Source organism: Scyliorhinus torazame, chromosome 17, assembly GCF_047496885.1.
Source record: "Scyliorhinus torazame isolate Kashiwa2021f chromosome 17, sScyTor2.1, whole genome shotgun sequence".
NCBI lineage: Eukaryota > Metazoa > Chordata > Chondrichthyes > Carcharhiniformes > Scyliorhinidae > Scyliorhinus > Scyliorhinus torazame.
Genome location: NC_092723.1, coordinates 177166670 through 177188602, shown reverse-complemented (window position 1 = coordinate 177188602; position 21933 = coordinate 177166670). Strand labels below are relative to the sequence as shown.

The 21933-nt window shown below is 45.7% G+C and overlaps 1 protein-coding gene across 1 annotated transcript in view; it reads right to left on the bottom strand.

The window, feature by feature from the left end:
• atf7ip2 (activating transcription factor 7 interacting protein 2) overlaps positions 1-11668 on the bottom strand; it is a 144840-nt gene extending 133172 nt beyond the window's left edge. Inside the window, exon 1 of the mRNA XM_072479815.1 lies at positions 11604-11668. The gene's annotated coding sequence lies outside the window, so the exon portion shown is untranslated. The remainder of the gene's footprint in view (positions 1-11603) is intronic.
• Positions 11669-21933: the final 10265 nt, after the last annotated feature.

Below are 21933 nucleotides of genomic sequence, written 5' to 3'. Positions count from 1 at the left end.
CCTTCAGATGCTTTAAATGTTCCTTCCATGTCTGACTGCAAATTACCAGATCGTTGATGTATACCGCACAATTGGGTAATCCTGAAACAACTTGGTTAGTTAACTGTTGAAATGTGGCTGGGTTTTTTTTCATGCCAAATGGAATAACTTTGAATTGGTGTATACCACCTGGAGTCACAAATGCTGAAATCTCCTTTGCCCTTTTGGATAAAGGTACCTGCCAGTAACCTTTAAGTAAATCCAGTCTGAAAATAAAAGCCGATTATCCCACCTTCTCAATGCAATCCTCCAAACATGGGATAGGATAAGAGTCAGTTCTTGTAACTGCATTAACCTTTCTATAGTCCACACGCAACCGTTGGGTACCGTCTGGTTTAGATACCATCACTATGGGTGAGCTCCATTGGCTGCAACCCACTTCAATTTTCCCATTTTTGAGCATACTCTCAATTTCTTTGTTAACCTGCGCCAATTTTAAAGGGTTAAGTCTATATGGATGTTGTTTAATTGGACCAGCATTTCCCATATCTACATCATGTATAGCCATCTTAGTGCTTCCCAACGTATCTCCACAAACTTGCCCATGTGATATCAATAACTCTTTCAGGTCAGTCAGTTTTTCCTCTGAAAGGTAACTCAACAATCTATCCCAATTTTTAAGAACATCCTCGTTTTCCAATTTGATTTGAGTTATGTCAAATTCAAAGTCATCTGGATTTGGTTGCTCACTTTTGAGTTTGAATCATTAAAATCTCCTCCTTTTGCTCTCCTTCCCTTTCAAAGTACCTTTTAAGCATATTCACATGAGACACTCGGTGAGTCTTCCTTTTATCTGGCATTCTTACCACATAATTCACCTCACTCAATTTCCTTTCAATCTGATAAGGTCCACAAAACCTTACTTTTAAAGGTTCACCTACCACTGGTAACAATACTAAAACTTTATCTCCACTGGCAAAACTACAAACTTTTGATTTCTTGTCCACTACCCGTTTCAACACATGTTGTGCAATTTTTAAATGCTGTCTCGCCAATTCACCTGCTCTATTTAATTGTTCCCTAAAATTTGACATGTAATCCAATAATGTAAGTTCCGTTTTCTCAATCACCAATTTTTCCTTAATCAATTTAAGTGGTCCTCTTACCTCGTGGCCAAAAAGGACTTCAAAAGGACTAAATTTGGTTGACTCATTAAGTGCATCCCTTTGGAATTCCTTTATCCCAATCCTCTGGATAATCGTGACAATAAGCCCTCAACATTATCTTTCGTGTCTGATGCCACCTTTCTAACGCTCCTGCAATTCTGGATGGTACGCAGTTGATTTAAATGGTTTTATTCCTAAGCTATCCATAACTTCTTTGAATAAACTAGAGGTAAAATTTGATCCTTGATCTGATTGTATTTCTGTGGGTAGTCCATATCTAGTAAAGAATTTAAGTAACTCCTCCACAATCATTTTAGCTGTAATATGGAGTAGTGGAATGGCTTGTGGAAACCTAGGAGACACATCCATTATAGTCAAAAGATATGATTCCCACTCTTCCTTTTAGGAAGCGGTCCTACGCTATCAATTAAGACCGTTGTAAAAGGTTCTGCAAATGCTGGAATGGGTATCAAGGGCGCTGGTTTTATCACTGCTTGAGGTTCCCCTATCACTTGACATGTGTGACATGATTTGACAAAATTTAACTACATCTTTATGTAGTCCAGGCCAATAAAAATATTTTTGTATTTTAGCTTGAGTTTTCCTTACTCCCAAATGACCTCCCACTGGTACCTCATGTGCAACTCGCAACACCTCCTTTCTATACCCTACCGGCAATACCACTTGATGAACCTCTGCCCACTTTTCATCCGCCTGCATATGTAAAGGTCTCCATTTTCTCATCAAGACATCATGTTTACGGTAACACTCCGGTATACACTCAGATTCCGCTTCCATGTATGTTTTCTGATATAGAATCTGTCAGTTGTAATTCCGCCAATTTTCCTGAACTAAAAATATCCGCCTCATCCTCCACCTGTTCTTGTTCAACCATGTGATCAAAAATCATTTCTGATAATTGAACTTCAACTTTATCTTCACTCTTTGATTTCTCCTCTTGTCTTAACCTGTGACTTTGTGACCATCATAGATCATAGAATTTACAGTGCAGAAAGAGGCCATTCGGCCCATCGAGTCTGCAACGGCTCTTGGAAAGAGCACCCTACCCAAGGTCAACACCGCCACCCTATCCCCATAACCCAGTAACCCCACCCAACACTAAGGGCAATTTTGGACACTAAGGGCAATTTATCATGGCCAATCCACCTAACCCGCACATCTTTGGACTGTGGGAGGAAACCGGAGCACCCGGAGGAAACCCACGCACACACGGGGAGGATGTGCAGACTCCGCACAGACAGTGACCCAAGCCAGAATCGAACCTGGGACCCTGGAGCTGTGAAGCAATTGTGCTATCCACAAGGCTACCGTGCTGCCCCAAGACCTTATTACTACACAATTCGGAAAATCCCAGGATATTTGTCCTTCAACACTTCAGTTGTCTGATTTTCCACTGGCTTATCAACCACAGTAGGCATCACTCCCACCTGTGATCCAGCTATATCATACCCAAGATAAACTGTATTCCTGGACAAGATAGTTTCTCTATTACTCCTACTACCACTTCACCACTCTTCACTGGACTTTCCAAATCTTACCTTATATAATGGAACTACTCTTCTCACCCTGAATTCCACATATTACCACCTTTTCTGGCAATATTCTTCCCAAACTACGCAACTCCTCATCTCTTACCATTAAAGATTGACTCACTCCTGTATCTCTTTTGTGACTTCTTTACCTGCTCCTTCTGATTCACATGAGTAAACTTTACCCACACAAGTAAATTATTTAAAGAGATCTGGCACTTTCTTATCAATCACCTCTTGATCAGGCTGTACAATCTTTTGCACTTCTTCGTTTCATTTGGGCTTTCCTTTACCACTTTAACAAACCCCACGGTCTTATCCTGTTTTACCATATCAGCCTTTCAAGTGTTTTTCTTCAACCAACAACACTGACTTTACATGGCCTAGTTTATTACAGTGAAAACATTTGCAACTTTTTATGTCTCTTTCACCCTCCTGGATTTCTTTTTTAATCTGAGGTACACTCTCCTTATTATCTCCCATCAGATTTCCTTTACCTCGATCATGTGAGTATTTCTCTTTTCCCTAGTTTCTATCCCTCACAGGCTGAAACTGATGTCGGAAACCAAGTATTGATTTATGAACTAATTCATAATCATCTGCCATTTCTGCTGCTAACCTCACAGTTTTAACCCTTTGCTCTGCCACATGAGTTCTCACTACATCAGGAATTTTTAAACTCCTCCAAAAGTATAATTTCCCGGAGAGCTTCATACATTTGGTCTATTTTCAAAGCCCTTCTCCACCTATCAAAATTACTGTTTGATCCTTTCAAACTCCATATATGTTTGACCAGGTTCTTTCCTTAAATTTCTAAACCTTTGACTGTAGGCTTCAGGCACTAGTTCATATACACCTGAAGTGGATTTTTTCACCTCCTCATACATCCCAGATACCTCCTCTGATAGTGATGATGGGTGCAGCAGACACCACAATGACAGACACCTTTTTAGGAATGTACTGGAGGGTTCCACCCTTCCATTCCAGGCACTGGAATCCTATTTTTGAAGTCTGATAAGCTGTTTAGTAGTTGTTGTACTGAGCAGTTGGGATTGGTTACATCGTATCTGCACCTCTGCCTGGGCTCTCATAGTCATCACATCCTCATTCCCTGGGATCCATCCTTGGATTTTGGGGTTTGGAGGGAGGAGAGGGTGGATTGAAATCTGCAGCAGCCCAGACGGGAAGAGGACGAAGGAGTCATACAGAGCTGCTGGTGAAAGCAAGTGCACATATGCTCCCTGTGGTCACAGAACCAGGCAATGACTAGCTCCACTAACCACTGTTTGGCATGCAATGGCATTACCATTACGGACTCTGGTTGAGCAGAGTGGAATCCCTTCCTGTTGATGAATCTCACTAGGTGTCTTGACTGCCACATGGGCACAATCGATGAGCCCTGCACCTGGGGAAATCCAACAATGGAGATGAAACCCAATGGCCTTTACATCCATGACACCTCGTCCCTCACAAAATGAATTTGTTGTCCAGTGCTGACATAAAGGACATCAAGATGCAATGGCGCGCAGTATGGGAAAATGGCACCAAATCCAATGAATTGTTGGAAAGAACTAAAATTAAAGCTCAAGGCTGTTGGGACTTCCGCTGCTGGCAGGGCATGCCAATCAATCAGTGCTGTGAGGTGCAAGGGGAACACTATTATAGAATTTACAGTGCAGAAGGAGGCCATTCAGCCCATCGAGTCTGCACCGGCTCTTGGAAAGAGCACCTTACCCAAGCACACACCTCCACTCTATCCCCATAACCCAATAACCCCACCCAACACTAAGGGCAATTTTGGACACTAAGGGCAATTTAGCATAGCCAATCCACCTAACCTGCACATCTTTGGACTGTGGGAGCAAACCGGAGCACCTGGAGGAAACCCATGCACACGGGGAGAATGTGCAGACTCCACACAGACAGTGACCCAAGCCGGGAATCGAACCTGGGACCCTGGAGCTGTGAAGCAATTGTGCTCACCACAATGGTACCATGCTGCCCAAATTATTAATATAAATTTAAAAAATAAATTTAGGGTATACAATTATTGTTTCTCCAATTAAGGGTCAATTTAGTGTGGTTAATCCACCTAACCTGCACATGTTGTGTGTGTGGGAGAAACCCACGCAGACGGGAAGGGGGGGGGGGAAAAGAGAGAGAGAGAAAGAGAATGTGCAAAATCTACACAATGACCTGGGGCGGGGATCAAACCCAGGTCCTCAGCCCCATAGGCAGCAGTGCTAAGCACTGTGTCACCGTTCCACCCAGCACTAATCGAAAGTAAAGACATGGATGATGGGACAGTCTGTCTTGCAGCAAAATTTGCTGATGATGCAAAATTAGATAGGAAAGCAAATAGCGAGAAGAGCGAGAAGGACAAAGAGTTTGCAAAACGGAGATAAAGTGAAAACGTAAAAAAAATCTTGGCTCAGTCGTCATGACCATGAAACCATGATCAATTGTTGTAAAAACCCATCTGATTGGTTAATTCCCTTTAGAGAAGGAAACCTGCATGCTGTCCTTACGTGATCTGGTCGACACATGACACCAGATCGACAGCAATGTGTTCAACTCTTAACTGCCCTCGGAAACGGCACAACAAAAGCCACTTGGGTAAAAGGACAATTAGGGATGGAGAACAAATGCTGGTCTTGCCAAAGACACCTACATCCTAAAGAATAAAAAGAAAGCTTACTCCCTCATGGTCAGCTGGCTGGGAAAACTCGCTCTCTGTTCTTCTTTTCCCCAGGGTAGAGGGGTCAATTACTAGGGGGCATAGGTTTAAAGTGCGAGGGGCAAGGTTTAGAGTAGATGTACGAGGCAAGTTTTTTTTTTTTTTTTTAAACACAGAGGGTAGTGGGTGATTGGAACTCGCTGCCAGAGGTGGTGGAAGCAGGGACAATAGTGACATTTAAGGGGCATCTTGACAAATACATGAATAGGATGGGAATAGAGGGATACAGACCCAGGAAGTGTAGAAGATTGTAGTTTAGTCGGGCAGCATGGTCGGCAGGGGCTTGGAGGGCCTGTTCATGTGCTGTACTGTTCTTTGTTGTTCTGCCCCACGATGCCTGGAAGACAATGATGCTCTGCCCACTCGTCCCAGCACCCGTGCTGTGCCACAAGCATCTGTTTGCCGATAGCACAGCATTCCCTTTGCACCATTTAAATCAGAGTAATTACCTGGGCAGCTATGACTACATGCCCACTGTGTACCCACCTCCCTTCACCAGGTCTGCCCCAAATAGCATGTGTAGCCTGTGAGCCTCCGAGAAACTCAACCCCTCCCCAATTATGGGCTTGAAGCATCTTTGACTAAAATGGGGGATTTTGCAGGATCACAATGCCAGGAAACCGACATAGCAATCAATGCCAGTATTTTTAGGCCCCATCTGTTCCTGCTCCCATTGAGAGCTGAAAATTCAACCCTGTACTGCTATGGGCATTTCTCAAAATCCAATTCCTGCTATTTAAATGCAAGAAATATAAAATCAAAATTATAAAGGAAGAGAATGAATTTAAAATGGAGATTGAGTTATATTTGCTCTACTTATAGACTACATTTGCTCTCGACACTCCATTTGCATCTTCACAGATCAATTAATTTGATTGTGTTTTAAATGCAAATTACTGCGGATGCTGGAATCTGAAACGAAAGAGAAAATGCTGGAAAATCTCAGCAGGTCTGGCAGCATCTGTAGGGAGAGAAAAGAGCTAACGTTTCGAGCCCGATGACTGTCAAAGGTAACAGACAGAGAAAGTGGGAAATATTTATACTGTGGAGTGAGAATGAAAGAGGAGTCATAGCCACAGAAACCAGGTGCTAATGGCCACAGAAACCAAGGCGAAAGAGTGCTAATGGTACTCCCCAGAGAGAACAAAAGATGTGAAAGGTCAAACAGCAGGAAAACTATCAGAGGATGAACTGTAGATGTGGGGAGAGGGAAAGGGGAAGCAAAGAGCAGAAAGGTGAAGAAAAGATGGATAACATTGGGGGGGGGGGGGGGGGGAGAAATTAAATATATAATAAGAAAGAAAGAAAGGGTAAAAGACAAGTTAAAATGAAATGGGATGAAAACAAATGGGTCGAGGTGGGGTAGAGCTGATCATCTGAAATTGTTGAATTTGATGTTCAGGCTGGAAGGCGATAGCGTGCCTAACCGGAAGAGGAGATGTTGTTCCTCCAGTTTGCGTTGAGCTTCACTGGAACATTGCAGCAGACCAAGAACAGACATGTGGGCATGGGAGCAGGGTCTTTTGTTAAAGATTAAGTGTTTTATCTGGTCATATGTGTGTTCCCCAGCTCTATAATCAGTGCCAAGTTAACACTTGTACCTCTTTACATCTCTTAGCACTTTGAAACTCGCATCTTCCTGAATCGTTCACCCAACACTCAAGTGAAAAAAAGTCAAGGTCGGCATAACCAGGAGCACAGCTTTGCAGAATAAACCTCTCCGCTATATCAAATATCCTTTTTAAGGCTTATGTGCCAAAATATGACTTTTCCAAGTAAATCATAATTCACAAAAAGTACCAGCATACAAAATCATTAAAACCTGATTAACAGACCTGACTTTTCCCCAACTTCAAATCATAAATTCCAACTGCAAGAGATGATCAAGCTTTAAAGTGACCTGGAAGTCCCAACACCCTTTTTATCCTAATGTTAGGTTTAAAAAAATACATTTTCCACTTCTTGATCGACAACTATTTCTCACTAATACTCTTTCTTCTCTAACACAGCACAATTAACTTAAACTTAAATTGACTCAGTTACGCAGTTTTATTAGTACTATGGAATTAGCTTGATATTTATAAAATCATAGTTCTATTGTGAATGATCCTGTTGTGCCATTATGTTCAAAAGTTGACAGCATGAAACCGAAGAAAATTCCAATAGAATCAAGGATTTATTTTATAAAATGTTTTTAATTGATGTTTTTACCTTTAATACACTATGGATAAATGCAGTTACAAACCATTTCCCTCTGTACCGACCTCCACCTCCGATTTGTTGATTCAGGGTCCTTTCCTGGGTCACTTTACCATGGGCAGTTATCTGCTATTTACATGTGAGCGATATCCTCCCATTCCCCCCCTTTTGTCATTTGACTTCCCCCACTTTCTTCTCCCCTCATCCTGTTTTCGGTGTTTCTTTGTGGTTTCCTTTTCTTGTAGCCTTGTTCTAGGCGACTGGCCTCTTATCGTCTTTTTCCAGCCTCCCCCCTCCTTTTTCTCTGGACTCCACTGCCCCCACGCCCCATCCCTTCCTATTCCCTGTAGTCCCATTAGCTCTCGTGCATCCCCCTCTCCCCCGGTCTATGGGCCTCAAACAGGTCCGGAAACAAGTTGGTGAATGGCCTCCACGCTTTGTGGAAGCTATCCTCTGACCCTCGGATAGCAAACTTGATCTTCTCCAGGTGGAGAAATTCCGATAGGCCTGCCAGCTAGTCTGCAGCCGTGGGTGGTGCTACCGATCGCCAGCCGAGCAGGATTCTCCAGCGGGCGATTAGGGAAGTAAAGGCAAGAGTGTCGGTCCTCTTCCCCATGAATAGTTTTGGCTGGTCCGATACCCTAAAGACTGCCACTCTTTGACATGGCTCCATCCTCACCCCCACAACCTTGGACATGTCCAAAACCCAAGTCTGGGGCATTCCCAGAACATGTGGGCATGGTTGGCCGGGCCTTCCTGGCACCGTTCACATTTGTCCTCCACCTCTAGGAAGGACCTTCTCTTTTGGGTTCTTGTCAGGTGTGCTCTGGCACCATTTTCAGATGCATGAGGCTTAGCCTTACGCACGAGGAGGGGTTGGCCCTGCTCAGTGCTCTGATCTTATTTCCGTTGCTAGCTCTTCCTCATTTTTCACATGTCTCATCCAGTGGGGAGCTCGTCCTTTCCAAACGCTGTCCATATAGGTGACCGGTTTCCCTTCCCCAGACTGTCCGCATCCAGTAACTCCAAGCATTATGCTTCTCAGGGTTCGTGGGCATGCTGTCGTCTCCTTGCGGAGAAAATTTTTGACTTGCAGATGTCAGAGTTCATTCCCATTTGCCCCCCCCCCCCCCCCCGTCCTGTCTCCCTCTTTAAAGGTGGCGTCGAGAATGGCTGGTGCAAACCTATGGTGGGCATTTCGGTCAGACTGACGGGTTGCCTTGCCTCATCCGGTTCCAAGTTCTCAGAGTAGTTACCACCACTGGGCTTATTGAATATTTTGCTGGCAGAGAGGGCCCGGATGGTCGTTTCTGTCAAGGTCGCCTCCATCCCCACCCATTCTGTGTCTGGTTCCTTCACCCATTCTCTCACTCTTTCCGCCGTGACAGCCCGGTGGTAGTATTGTAGGTTCGGGAGGGCCAGGCCCCCCATGTTTCTTATTCTTTGTAGGACTTTTTGCGGATTCTGGAATTCATCACCCACCGCACAAATACCATAATCACCTCATCTATTGAGTTGAAAAAGGCCTAGGGGATGTAGATTGGTATGGACTTGAACAGGAAGAGGTACCTGGGCAGTACGTTCATCTTGATCATTTGTAACCACCTGCCAGGGAGAGTGGGAGTGTATCCCATCTCTGTGGAGGCATGGGATTGAGGGTGATTTAGCGGTTTGGATCAGAAATTGGCTAGCTGTAAGAAGCCAAACCCGTCCTGGTACTTGTGCAGGTGGTTGATGGGAAATGTTCAGCCTGGAGGTCAGTTACCAGTGGTGTACCACAAGGATCTGTTTTGGGGCCACTGCTGTTTGTTATTTTTATAAATGACCTGGAGGAGGGTGTAGAAGGATGGGTGAGTAAATTTGCAGATGACACTAAAGTTGGGGGAGTTGTGGACAGTGCGGAAGGATGTTGCATGTTACAAAGGGATATAGATAAGCTGCAGAGCTGGGCTGAGAAGTGGCAAATGGAGTTTAATGCAGAAAAATGTGAGGTGATTTATTTTGGAAGGAGTAACAGGAATACAGAGTACTGGGCTAATGGTAAGATTCTTGGTAGTGTGGATGAGCAGAGAGATATCGGTGTCCATGTACATAGATCCCTGAAAGTTGCCACCCAGTTTGATAGGGTTGTTAAGAAGGCATACGGTGTGTTAACTTTTATTGGTAGAGGGATTGAGTTTCAGAGCCATGAGGTCATGTTGCAGCTGTCTCTGGTGCGGCCGCATTTGGAGTATTGCATGCAGTTCTGGTCGCCGCATTTATAGAAAGGATGTGAAAGCATTGGAAAGGGTGCAGAGGAAATTTACCAGGATTTTGCCTGGTAGGAGGGAAGATCTTATGAGGAAAGGCTGAAGGACTTGTGGCTGTTTTCGTTAGAGAGAAGGTTAAGAGGTGACATAATTGAGGGACACAAGATGATCAGAGGATTGGATAGGGTGGACAGTGAGAGCCTTTTTCCTAGGATGGTGATGGCTAGCACGAAGGTTCATAGCTTTAAATTGAGGGGAGATAGATATAGGATAGATGGCAGAGGTAGGTTCTTTACTCAGAGTAGGAAAGACGTGGAATGCCCTGCCTGCAACAGTAGTGGACTCGCCAACATTAAGGGCATTTAAGTGGTCATTGGATAAACATATGAATGATAATGGAATAGTGAAAATGGGCTTTAGATTGGTTTCACAGGTTGGTGCAATATCGAGGGCCGAAGGGCCTGTACTGCGCTGTAATGTTGTATAGGTCCTTTTTACTTCATCCGCCAGACTGGTCAGGTTCCACTTCTGGATCCGTGTCCAGTCGTGGGCAATCTGGATGCCCATGTTTTGGGCTAATTTAAACGGTAGTAAACACTGTTCTTTTACTCATCAATATGGGTACCCCCCTGGCTCTCGTCCCGTAGCAGGAATGGTAGATTCTCACCCATCCCTTCCTTGCCGAGTCGGTCCTTCTCCCTTAGGTATGTCAGCTTTCAGACTTATCAAGTGGACGAAGACTCTGGATCTTTTCACCAGGCCGTTAAGTCCCTGACGTTCCAGGTGACTATCCTGATTTTGTGTGTGGGGGGGGTTTGTTCACCCAGCCTCCTGCAGGATCATCCATACTTGCCTTGTGGATGCGCCCATGCACTCTGGGGTTTCTCTTTGTTAGGGGGCCTTTCCCGTCCTGGTACTTGTGCAGGTTGGCAATTCTCGCTCTCGGCTGCTCCCCGGCCTTGCGTCGGACCGACTAGTGAGCCCTGTTGATTTCCGCCAGCTTGGGGAACTAGATTGCCCACTCCGGCAGGGCCGGTATTCAGAAGTTCTGCCGCCTTGACCCATTCTCCTGGTCCTCAACCTTTACTTTCAGGAACCCCTGGGTCGCCATCAACTTCTTCATCTCGGCCTCCAGGGCGACGATTCGATCTTTCCGGTCCGGCGATGCCTGTTCTGGGGGTGGGGGTGGGAAAAGAGAGCGAGCGAGAGAGGGAGCTCAGTTTCCGGGTCACTGGCAGGGGTGGCCGGGGACACCTCGCTTTGTGGGTCCGCTGACCCGCTTGCTCCTGTCCCTTGCTGCAATTCCTGGTGTCCCTGCAGCCTCGAGCTGATGCTTCCTGGTATTTTCATCATCTAAGTTATCGTTGAGGGCGAGTAGATGTTTTAGTCTAATTTTGCAGGCTAGATTCGGTCAAAAGTGCCTATTTTGATGTCTTATTGAGTAGAGCCACCTGATGTGCAACTACTCAGCACATCCCCGTCACTGAAGTCTCGAATCAGGGCTTAATGTCTAATAGAGCTGAAATGGTGGGTGGGAAAGTCTTCTTAGGATATGAACTGTGACACTTAATACTGAAAATAATTAAAGCAAGTCAAGTGAATTTATTTACAGGTACAAAGAACTATGTACGGCTACAAAGATATACATACCACAGCTTAATACATTTTTCAAGTTTTTAAATTTGACTGATGTTGCTATTTTATTTGAAAATTACTACTTTACCTTTTGGTTGAAACCATTAAAATGATCAAAAAGTTCAAAATCCTTCAGATTTGGTTCCTTGTCCCCTATTTCAAAGGGAAGAAAATAAAAATTACAATTACTCAGTTAATAATGAAATGTTAATTGTTGTGGGATCTGTTACTCAGACACCACATGGCCATCTCCAAAGGTACCAAAATGGCTAGCAAGAACTGCACATACAGTTCGGACTCCATATAGGGAAGGATAAACAAGAGGGGGTCAAGAGTTTGGTTTCTTATTTGCATATGCAAAATAATCTAATACTGCTATAGGTTCCTGTAATAAGGCAGCCAGCACCTCAAGGAAAATCAGTCTATAGAATCCCTACAGTGCAGGAGGCAGCCATTCGGAGTATAGAGTCAGCACCGACCCTCTGAAAGAGCACCCTACCTAGATCCACTCTTCCACCTATCTCTGTGCCCCCCCCTAACCTGCACATCTTTGGACTGTGGGAGGAAACTGGTGCACAAGGAGGAAACCCACACAATCACAAGGAGAACGTGCAAACTCCACAGTCACCAAAGGTTCTAATCTACCCTGGGTCCTATGCGCTGTGAGGCTAATCACTTTGCCACCATGCCCAGTCTAAACATTAACTGGATAAAAGGCACTCCTCAACTATTTCCTCACTGGCCAAAATTGTTGTGCAGCAAATTAGCACACGTGGGACAATGCAGAAAACCAGGACTGCAGGTGTGGTGAACCCAAATCAAGACTCATCATTGAAGACTGCTCGCTAAAGAAATTGGGAGGATCAATGTGATCGAGAAGTGGGCCAGTTTGGGCAGCAGGGCCCCATTGATAGTGAGTCGTTGAACATCTCCTGCAGGTGTGGTGCCAGTGCTGCTACAAATTTCTTTGTAAAAAACATCTGCAGGGAACTTATCCTTTCCCAGGTGATTTCCCCGACTGCAATGAATGCGTTCCACGATTTCGCCCAGCTCTAGTGGCGCTTCCAGCCTGGTTTCCAGTCCTCCCCCACCTCCAGTATATCCAGTCTGTCGAAGAACTGTTCTATCGACGAGTTCCCCCTTTGGGGATTCAGAGGTGTATAGCCCCGGTAAAAGTTTGCAAAAGCCTCGTTAGGGTCTGCTACCTTACTACAACTTCTGCCCCGTACTTACACTTTCTCTTTTGCGGCCGCTTGCTTTCTTAGTGTGTTAGTGTGTCAGCATGCAGTTGGCCTTGTCTCAATGTTCGTAGAAGGCCCCGCCATTCCTTGTGGAAAGCAGATCAAATTCCATCTGCAGCCTTTTCCTCTCTGCCAGCAGTTCCATGGTTGGGGCAGATCCATTTCCAGTATGGAGTTGATCACCCGCTGCTAGGCTGCCCTTTCTTTCCTGTCCCCAGGGGCCCTAAAAGTTATGATTGCATCCCTGATCACCGGCTTCAGTGCCCCCCAGAATGGGGAGGGCAAGACCTTCCCATTCTGGTTGTAGCTTATGTAACCGTTGATGGCCTGGGATACCGTTGCACAGAATTCCTTATCGGCAAGGAGATCTGCATCCAGCATCCATGGGGGAGTTGGCCCTTCACCAACCTCACATCCATGTGGTGCATGGTTGAAGATTACAATCGCGGGTATTCTGCAAGCATCCTTTTCCCCGACAACAAAGAAGTTTATACGCGAGTAGTCCTTGTGCACGTGGGAGCAGAATTTTATTTCTCCTGGGGTGATTGAACCTCCACGATTCTATCCACATGTATACTCACCCCCCCGGCTCCATAAAGGTGTTCAATTCTTATGCCATACCTGACATATATACCCTGTTCTGGGGTTGGATCTATCCATTGTCAGGTCCTGTCTGCCATTACAGTCATCCCTCATGATAACTTGGTGGATGTCTAGGCCTGGGGGTTCTGCCATTGTTTTTTTTTGACAAATTCAGCATCGTCCCAGTTTGGGCGTATATATTTATCAAAACTACTGGGGCCTCTTCTAGGGTCCTGCTGACCACAACGCATCACCACCTCCCCGGGTCCGTCACTGTGCTCATCCCAGCAAATGAAACTGTCCCTGATTAGTATGGCCACCCCCCCTTACCCCAGTGTCAAAACATGCATGAAACATTTGTCCCACCCGGCCCTTCCTTACGCAGTCAGTCCCTCGCTCTCAGGTGTCATACAATTTACAGTGCAGAAGGAGACCATTCGGCCCATTGAGTCTGCAACATGCTGCATATTCTGTAGGGTTTCTAATCTTCAGCAGCCCCATGATTCTCAGGTTGTCTCGACACAATTGGTTCTCCTGGTCGTCGACTTTATCCCTCAACCCATTCTGGGTCTTGGCCAGGTTCATTACCTCAGCCTAAAGTGCCACGATCTGGCTCCCTTGGTCCATGGTGGCTGAGGTCCCATGTTGTATTTTCCTGGGCCTCTTACCTCTGCTCCATATTGTTCATTGCCTCTCACTGCCACCCTGACGACTGCCAGGAGGCCTTTTCTCATCGCCTCCCAATGACTCTGGAGCTCGGAGGTGATGAAGCACGTCATTTAGTCGATCAGCGCCTGGGTCTGTGCTGGGAGCTCTGCTGGGTTGACCCTCAACAGTACTGCGCCTCCTCATGCGGTTCGCAGCTCCGAGGCCCATGTTTCCCTCCCCTCGTCTACTGGCTTGACGGCTTATTCTTTCCCATCCTTCTTGGTAGTATAGTTGATTAGTCAATGGGGGGGGGGGGGGGGGGGTTTAGTCTGGGGGCTTAAGAGTACTTTTGGTGCCCGATTGTTGGGGGTTAAAAACCTTAGTCTAGATTCTTAGTTGAGAGCCACCTTTCATGCGGCCGCTCAGCTCATGTCTGCCACCGGATGTCACTGTGCAACTACATAACCAGGTTTCCAAGTTAGATGCCTATCCATTACCTGGAGTGGAAGATTTGTTTGTAACTCTTGCGGGAGGAAAGACGTTTTCAAAATTGAGCCAGGCATACCAACAATTGAAGAAGGTTCGAAGCAGTACATGACATAAAGTACAGTACATAAAGGAAGTACAATCATTTGGTACATGGTATATTGTACAGCCTAGCAACCTTTCAGGAGGACGATGGACAATCTGTTACAAGGTATTCCTCAAGTGACTGTTGACGAGGACGACATCTTAATTATGGGGAAGATTGATGAGGAGAACCTCAGCAATCTGCATCAAGAAAAGGTAGGACTGAGTCTGAAGCAGAGCAAGTACATTTTCCAGGCACGAAACGTGGAGTACCGAGGCCACAGAAATCACTGCATAAGGTTCATCTGCTGTGGAAGGGAAAGTTTGAGGCATTAAAGAAAGCGCCCAGAAATACATTAGAGGTCAGGTCATTTTTGGGCTCAGTAAATTATCAAAAGTTCTTGCCAGGCTTGTGAACAGTGTTGGCTCCATTGTATCTACTTCTGCACAAAGAAACCAAATGGAAGTGGGAGACTGCACAGAAAAGACGGCGGCTTTCAAAGATGTGAAAGTGCTGCTGCAAATGGCTAATCAGTCCATTTGGATCTATTTATCCTGTTGTGTGATGCCCTACCCGACAGTGTGGGGTAGAACTCCGGTTTTGCATCTAGGATACGGACAAAAACTAAAAGGGTATACTCGCAGTTGGACAAAGGGTCTAGCTATCTTTTTTGCAGTGAAAACATATCTTCAGTACCTCTATGCTCGTTCCTTCATCATATGTACCGAGCACAAGCTGTTAGGAGACTCGAGACACAGCGTATTCCTCCCATGGCCACAGGTAGAACACTGCACAGGGAGTCAGCTCATCAGAACAATATCGTATACACAGCAGGAAAAGACAATGTAAGCAACCGGTCCACTGCAGATGCTATCGCCCTGGCTCTCCACTATCCCGACAAGACTTATAACCACACACGCGCACGCACAAGCGCACACACACACACGTGACAAACTGTAGTTTGCACACTGGTCTCCCTAGTCACCCAAGAACTCAGTGTGGATGCAAGTCATCCTCGGCCAAAGGACTGCTTAAGATATCGGAATGCTACCTACATGTATTTTTCTCGCTGCTGGTTTAATTTCCCTTTCCCTGCATTGCTTTCACATGACTTCTGGCTACTATTCTACTCCCTTCCCAAGAGCTTGAACTATCAACTATGCCCTCACCCTTTAAAATCAACTTTAATGGACTGGACACTGTCTGGATGGTCGAAAAGTATCTCCCCTGCCAGGTCCTGTTTCCTCAACTCACCACGTTCTTCGGAAGGACTAGAAAACACAAACACTGAAGTTCTTTGAAGCATAGCAGCATTGCCAGTCATCAATATCAGATTCCCTAATTCATGATGTTTGAGAGATATAACTTTTAATTTACAAAATAAAAAAATTGTTAAGGATATTTAAAACACTTAGTTGAGGAACTGATAAACGGTTCAAGGGCGACCCCAAAGTCAGTAGATGGGAGGATGCTATAAAGTGGCAGGTGGGTCTATTCAGCTGCAGACCAGTGTTTGAAGTGTTGCAATTCTTTGTTAGAGGGCTAAAATTGTCTATTCTTTGTTAGAGGGCTAAAATATTTAGCAGATCTCAGGCTCAGGTTTGGTTGAGGTAACAAAGTCAGTTTGCATTTTGGTTTCTCATATCAAGTATGCCATGTAGATGGGCTTTGGAGGTTCCTTTGGTTCATTTTTAAAATTTTGTTCACAGAAGCAAGTAGTCAGCAGTTCAGTTGTGTATCTTACAGCTCAATGACTCAAGGGAGCAAAATAGAAATGTTTGCCAGGCCTGCACCCAAGCAGAATAGAGAAAATATAATATAATTTACCTCATGGAAACTAAAGTTCAGTTTGGAGACAGTCATGAGGAAGGACAGGCTGGAATATCTGCTTTGCTTATAGCTAGGAAAGGCAGAGAGAAAGGTCTGCCAAGAGCAGTGTTTTTCCAAAGCGAGAACAAGGCACATAAAATGAGGAACGAGGGATATTGAAACTTCACTGATCAAATGCAATGCTGTGGAGGTCTTAAAAGGTCAGCAGGTGGCTCAATCAAAAGCTAATGAAAAGATTCAAATACATGGATAGGATGGGTATAGAGGGATACAGCTCGAGGAGGTGTTGAGGGTTTCGGCCAAGGATCCAGCAGAGGCAGTAGAACGGAGCTGCTGATTGGCTGTTGCAGGGAAAATTTGCATCAGTGCATTGCGGTCATTGCATCCAGAAAGTGTACCTGAGCAAGACACCCTAGGTGTTCAAGTGAAGGCAAGCATCCAGCAGAGGGCAGTGGAGCGGAGCTGCTGATTGGCTGTTGCGGGGAAAATTTGCATCAGTGCATTGCGGTCACCGTATCTTGAAGGTGGTTTGTGGAGGAGCTGTTGTCAAGTGACAGTTAAACCCGAAACACTTCTTCAATGTTTCCCTCCCTACCTCCTCCTCCTCTAACCAAAAAAAAAGACAATCAATGTAAGGATCCCAGCCGAGTAAAGATCAAGAGGGAGACTAGAGGGCAGGTAGACGTAGAAAGAAGTTGAACCGTGACGCCACAGCCTGCAGCTAAGTGTTTGGCTGGTGACTGGTAAGTAGTTTTTCTTTTCCCTGAGGTGTTATCGTGCGGAGCGCAGTGGTTGCTGAGTGAGTGCTTGCTGAGAAGGTGAGTAAATTAAAAAAAATACTTACTGTTGGGAGTTTCCAGCTGAATCCGGTCGGAGTGAGGACAGAGTGACTGCTGGGTAAGTAGTAAAGATTTAAATTATTTTCGCAGGCTCATAACAGCTCATTGCTGTTCTCGTGTGGGGCGCAGTGGTTGCTGGTTAAGTGTTTTATTTTTACCTGTATTTAAGTTGGGCAGTTTCTAAACCCTAGACACGACACCTATAGTGTCCCCCACCCCTCCACCTCCTTTAACCCAAGGGGTAGAGTGAATAACAGGTAATCTCTTTCTTTCTTTTTTATCTAGAGGGGATGGGAGGGAAGGCAGTGCAATGTTCCTCCTGCAGAATGTTTGAGGGACCCTGTCAGTGTCCCTGCTGATTTCACCTGTGGGAAGTGCACCCATCTCCAGCTCCTCAGAAACCACGTTAGGGAACTGGAGCTGGATGAACTTCGGATCATTCGGGAGGCAGAGGTGGTCATAGATAGTAGCTTCAGGGATGTAGTTACTCCGAAGAATCAAGGTAGATGGGTGACGGCGAGAGGGCTGGGAGGAAGCAGTCAGTGCAGGGATACTCTGTGGTCGTTCCCCTCAGTAACAAGTATACCGTTTTGGATATGGTTGAGGGGGACGACCTACCAGGGGTAAGCCACAGTGAACGGATCTACAGCTTTGAGTCCGTCCCTGTGGCTCAGAAGGGAAGGAGGGAGAGCAGGAGAGCAATAATTATTGGGGACTCGATAGTTAGAGGGACAGATAGACGGTTCTGTGGCAGGGAACGAGACTCACGGATGGTATGTTGCCTCCCGGGTGCCAGGGTCCGTGACGTCTCGGACCGTGTTTTTAGAATCCTTAAAGGGGAGGGGGAGCAGTCACAAGTCGTGGTACACATCGGTACCAACGACATAGGTAAGAGAAGGGACGGTGATTTAAAACAGGAATTTAGGGAGCTAGGGTGGAAGCTGAGAGCCAGGACAAACCATGTTGTCATCTCTGGTTTGTTGCCGGTGCCACGTGCTAGTGGGGTGAGGAACAGGGAGAGAGTGCAGATAAACACGTGGCTACAGGGATGGTGTAGGAGGGAGGGTTTCAGGTATGTGGATAATTGGAGCACATTCTGGGGAAGGTGGAACCAGTACAGACAGGATGGTTTGCACCTGAACCAGAGGGGCACCAATATCCTGGGAGGGAAATTTGCTCCGGTTCTTCGGGGGGGGGTTTAAACTAATTTGTCAGGGGGCTGGGAAAACGAGTTGTAGTCCAGAAGCCAGTGTCGCGAGTAGTGAGGTACTGAGGAGGATATCAAGGTTGCAGGAGTGTACCGGCAGACAGAAAGATGGGTTGAAGTATGTCTACTTCAATGCGAGGAGCATCCGGAATAAGGTTGGGGAACTTGGAGCGTGGACTGGTACTTGGGACTACGATGTTGTGGCCATTACGGAGACATGGTTAGACCAGGGACAGGAATGGTTGTTGGAAGTTCCGGGGTATAGATGTTTCAGTAAGAGTAGGGAAGGTGGTAAAAGAGGTGGAGGAGTAGCATTGTTAATCAAGGATAGTTTAACGGCTGCAGAAAGGCAGTTTGAAGAGGATCTGCCTACTGAGGTAATATGGGCCGAAGTTAGAAATAGGAAATGAGCGGTCGCATTGTTTGGAGTTTTCTATAGGCCCCCAAATAGTAATAGAGATGTGGAGGAAGAAATTGCAAACCAGATTATGGATAGGTGTGGAGGTCTCAGGGTAGTTGTCATGGGTGACTTTAACTTTCCAAATATTGATTAGAACCTCTATAGGTCGAATAGTTTGGATGGGGCAGTTTTTGTACAGTGTGTGCAGGAGGGTCTCCTGACACAATATGTGGATAGGCCGACAAGAGGGGGGGCCACATTGGATTTGGTACTGGGTAATGAACCGGGCCAAGTGTTAGATTTGTTTGTGGGAGAGCACTTTGGAGATAGTGACCACAATTCGGTGTCTTTCACTAATGCAATGGAGGGGGATAGGGCCATACGGCAGGGCAAGGTTTATAATTGGGAATTAGGGAGCATAAGATGGGAACAGAAACGGTCAAGGAAAGGCACAAATGAAAAGTGGAGCTTGTTCAAGGAACAAATACTGCATGTCCCTGTCAGGCAGGGAGGAAATGGCCGCGTGAGGGAACCATGGTTCACAAAAGAGGTTGAATGTCTTGTCAAGAGGAAAAAGGAAGAGTATGTAAGGATGAGAAAACAAGTTTCAGTAGAGTCACTTGAGGGTTACAAGGTAGCAAGGAATGAGCTGAAAAAAGGGCTTAGGAGAGCTAGGAGGGGGCATGAGAAGTCCTTGGCGGGTCGGATCAAGGAAAACCCCAAGGCTTTTTACTCTTATATGAGAAATAAAAGAATGACCAGGGTGAGGGTAGGGCCGGTCAAGGACAGTAGTGGGAACTTGTGCATGGAGTCAGAAGAAATAGGAGATGCGTTGAATGAATACTTTTCTTCAGTGTTCACAAAGGAGAGGGGCCATGTTTTTGAGGATGAGAGCGTGATTCAGGTGGGTAGGCTGGAGGAAGTAGATGTTCTGAGGAAGGATGTATTAGCAATTTTGAAAAACTTGAGGGTCGACAAGTCCCCATGGGCAGATGGGATATACCCAAGGATTCTTTGGGAGGCAAGGGATGATATTGCAGAGCCTTTGGCTTTGATCTTTGGGTCCTCGCTGTCCACGGGGATAGTGCCAGAGGACTGGAGAGTGGCGAATATTGTTCCTCTGTTCACGAAAGGGAATAGGAATGACCCTGGTAATTATAGGCCAGTTAGCCTTACTTCGGTGGTCGGGAAGATAATGGAAAAGGTGCTGAAGGATAGGATTTATGACCATTTAGAAAGATGCAGCTTAATCCGGGATAGTCAACACGGATTCATGAAGGGTAGGTCTTGCCTCACAAATTTGATTGAATTCTTTGAGGTAACTAAGTGTGTAGATGATGGTAGAGCAGTTGATGTCGTATACATGGATTTTAGTAAGGCGTTTGATAAGGTTCCCCATGGTCGGCTCATGAAAAAAGTAAGGAGGTGTGGGATAGAGGGAAATTTGGCCAATTGGATAAGTAACTGGCTATCACATAGAAGACAGAGGGTAGTGTTGGATGGAAAATTTTCAGACTGGAGACCAGTTACTAGCGGTGTACCACAGGGATCAGTGCTGGGTCCTCTGCTATTTGTGATTTTTATCAATGACTTGGAGGAGGGGGCTGAAGGGTGGGTCAGTAAATTTGCTGATGACACTAAGATTGGTGGAGTAGTGGATGAGGTGGAGGGCTGTTGTAGGCTGCAAAGAGACATTGATAAGATGCAGAGCTGGGCCGAAAAATGGCAGATGGAATTTAACCCTGATAAGTGCGAGGTGATTCATTTTAGTAGAAAAAATGTGAATGCGGATTACAGGGTCAATGGCAGGGTTCTGAGGAATGTGGAGGAACAGAGAGATCTTGGGGTTCATGTCCACAGATCTCTGAAGTTTGCCACTCAAGTGGACAGAGCCGTGAAGAAGGCTTATAGTGTGTTAGCGTTTATTAACAGGGGGCTTGAGTTTAAGAGCCGTGGGGTTATGCTGCAACTATACATGACCCTGGTGAGACCACATTTGGAGTATTGTGTGCAGTTCTGGTCACCTCAATTATAGGAAGGATGTGGAAGCACTGGAAAGAGTGCAAAGGAGATTTACCAGGATGTTGCCTGGTTTGCAGGATAGGTCTTATGAGGAAAGGTTGAGGGAGCTAGGGCTTTTCTCTTTGGAGCGGAGGAGGATGAGAGGCGACTTAATAGGGGTTTATAAGATAATGAGGGGGATAGATAGAGTAGACGTTCAAAGACTATTTCCTCGGGTGGATGTAGCTGTTACAAGGGGGCATAACTGTAAGATTCAGGATGGGAGATATAGGAGGGACGTCCGAGGTGGGTTCTTTACTCAGAGAGTGATTAGGGTGTGGAATGGACTGCCTGCTGTGATAATGGAGTCAAACACTTTAGGAACTTTCAAGCGGTTATTGGATAGGCACATGGAGCACAGCAGAATGACAGGGAGGCTTGATCTTGGTTTCGGACAATGCTTGGCACAACATCGAGGGCCGAAGGGCCTGTTCGGTGCTGTACTGTTCTATGTTGGTATCATGACTGGTACAGGCTTGGAGGGCCGAAGGGCCTGTTACTGTGCTGTATTGTTCTGTTCCTTTTGATTCCCATGAAATCTTGGACCTCAGAAGAGTAAATGGAACACTGAGAAATCAGAAGAGTAAGTGTAACACAGAAAGCAAAGTGTATTCTGGAGGGCTGTGGCATATCTGTGTATGAATCCTCAAAAACTCAATGTGTAGTAAAACGCTTGGGTGGAACTAGATTTAAATATATAGCGTTAAATATTTCTGCATTTTGTTCAGTATATAGCCTTGTTTTTGTTTCGAAACATGATAATCTAGTGGTGTGATTCGTTGCTAATCACGGGGGGGGGGGGGGGGGGGGCGGGGGGAGTTCAATTTTATCTTTCATGTTACAATCCTTGTAGGGACTGATAATGGCTTAGGGGAGTTCACTACCAATCATTGGCGACAAGTTGTCCATTAGCTGCATCATGTCTTAATGATGCGGCACCAGCAAAGAAAGAAAATCCTGCACTCTGGATCCCACTAAGGTGTGGAACATCCTGTGCTCAAAAGATCAGTGGGTCAAGAATTGGCATGTGAAGACCCAT